Source organism: Aphis gossypii, chromosome 3 (genome assembly GCF_020184175.1).
Source record: "Aphis gossypii isolate Hap1 chromosome 3, ASM2018417v2, whole genome shotgun sequence".
NCBI classification, from domain to species: Eukaryota; Metazoa; Arthropoda; class Insecta; order Hemiptera; family Aphididae; genus Aphis; species Aphis gossypii.
This window is the reverse complement of record NC_065532.1, coordinates 21,678,962-21,681,578: the sequence shown is the minus strand read 5'-3', so window position 1 is coordinate 21,681,578 and position 2,617 is coordinate 21,678,962. Positions and strand designations below refer to the sequence as shown.

Sequence of the window (2,617 nt, the reverse complement as noted above, 5' to 3'; positions counted from 1 at the left end):
GTGGTCAGTTATTAAATTATTTAAATTATTTGAGTGTCGTGAGGATGGGCCGTTGTCAATGCCAATTATTGAACAGCTTCAATTGTGGGGTCTTATACCAAAAAATAACAGCTTCAAATGCAAAAACGGCCATTTTGCTAAATTTTGCCCTCACGGAGATTACGCCAATGGATTTGTTTGGCGTTGTAGACAGTGGTCTACAACGAATAATCGCAAAAAATTTCGGTGTGATTTTTAGCAATCCATAAGAAAAGACATGTTCTTCAATAAATCGCACTTGTGGATTTATCCAATAGTTATGTTTTCTTATCTGTGGACCGAGAATGTGTCTCTTTGTTTTATAAGAAAACAAATTGAAATTGCACAACAATCAGCTGTTGATTAGGCGTCTTTCCATCGGGAAGTTGTCTTCGATGGAATGATATTACGGCATGAAAAAATTGGTAATTTTCGTTTTTATTTTATTAAAAGTGAAAATAATTCTTTTAATTATTTACTTTATTTATTACGAAGGTGGTGTTGGAAAAGTGGTCGAAATCGACGAATCGAAATTTGGTAGACGTAAATATTATAGGGGTCATCGAGTAGAGGGGCAGTGGGTTTTTGGTGGAGTAGAGCGGATAACAGGCAAATGTTTTTTAGTACCCGTTTAACGTCGTGATAAGGAGACATTACTGACAGTAATTAAAGAATGGATTTTGCCAGGTACATTAATCGTTAGTGATTGTTGGAAAGTACGTGGTCTTGTTTATTCATATTCTTTTATTCTTTGATATTAATTATGAATTTTCAATTTTAGAGTTACGACTGTTTAAAAGATGAGGGTTATGAACATTTAACGGTTAACCATACAATTGAATTTAAAAATCCCGACACTGGCGCGCACACGAATAATGTCGAGGGGATGTGACGTCATGCTAAGGTATCTTTAAGCCAGTATTCCCGGAAAAAACATTTTTACGCCGGATATATAGCCAAACACGTGTTTTTGAAATCTTGCCGAAATTTGAATTTGAACCCGCTAAATGAGTTTTTCCGGTTGGTTTCATTGTTGTACAACCCAACTACACCGGAAATAGTTGATAGTGAAGAACTATCGACAGAGTCATCGAAATCTGAGGAAGAAGTAGAGTCTGAACCGGAGTTTGGATATTTCTAAAATATAAATATAAATTATACATAATAAACGTATTAAAAGTGTATTGATACCTTTTTATTATTTTATTACTTTTTTTCTAATTTTAAAGTATGCTGTTTCGGGTATTAGGTGAAATTGAGCGTTGTGCGATATGCACCAAAGTTTTTAAAACGTTGATTTACCTAGGCTTTGATGAAAAAAAAAAACGAAAATTTTGTTTGGGCGTGCGCGTTACTCTAGATTTGGGTACCTAAAAAATATACAAAATATTGATTTCAAAAACAGTACCTATTTAGGGTGTATCGGCACTCGTCGCCACGCTCCTCGGCACCATCGCTCCGCTCCGCAAATCGAAAAATATCTCTCGATTCTCTATGCAACACCACCCCAAGTAAGTCACAGAGCCAACCAAAATGCATTTGACGAAAAAAGGTGATGGAAAAAAGTGCAAAAAATTATTCATCCGTGGACAGTTTCGATCCTTCGATTATCGTTATTAGATTTGTAAGACGCAACACTGCCCCACACTTCACTCGTATACAGGCGGCAAAAAATTACCTATTTAAATGAATTATAGAAAAAACTAAAATTTCAAAATTCTATTACTCAAAAACTATTGATTTCCGCCAACTTTTTTTTGCACTACCTATCGTTTTTAAAACATTGATTTACCTAGGTTTTGAAAAAAAAATTCGAAAAATTCGTGTGGGTGCTAAACTAGGTTTGTTCCATTTTTCGGATAAAATACAGTTCGTACCAATTATTTTTCTACTAAAAAATGTTTCGAATAAAATATTTTCGGATAAAATACGGTTTGGATAAAATATTTTCGGATATAGTATACAGGCTTTATTGTAAGGATATTTTCCAACTGCACAAATAAAATATATGTTACAGTAATAAGGGGCAACACACTAAATACAATATTTAAACTATAAAAATTAACTACACGAAAAATTGTGAAACTAATTTTATTATAAGTTATTTAGTAAACAATTAGTTATTAAACAAATAATAATAATATTTTCAAATATATTTAAAGATGAAAATTATTTTTTAAAATTGTCTGTTTTTGGAATGCGTTTCCTCTTTATTATTTTCAATATCTTGTAAATTCCTTTTTAGACCTTGAGTTTGAGTTGCTTCTGCGAACACTCCTTTGAACCAACTTTGTTCGCGTGCCTTAGGAGTCTCTTTTACTCGGCGACATGTTTCGTTAGTCCACGATAAAACGGCATCTCTTGGATCCCATAAGGATAAAGGTGGCATATTGAAATGAACAAATAAATATTCATTCTCTGACTAAACAAGCAAATTTTGTCTATCAGCAGATTTTAAAATATTACTTGTGCTAATGAGACGCTCTACATCTGCACTATGTGGTTTAGCAGCGAGAACTCGTGAAAAAATAGTTAGTATGGTGTTAAATGATCCAGATTTAGAGAGATGTTCAACAAAAGAGGCCATAGACATTTTACG

The 2,617-nt window shown here is 33.3% G+C and overlaps 1 pseudogene; it reads left to right on the top strand.

Moving 5' to 3' along the window:
* The first annotated feature begins 418 nt into the window (after positions 1 to 418).
* LOC126551007 (uncharacterized) lies at positions 419 to 1,159 on the top strand (annotated as a pseudogene).
* Positions 1,160 to 2,617: the final 1,458 nt, after the last annotated feature.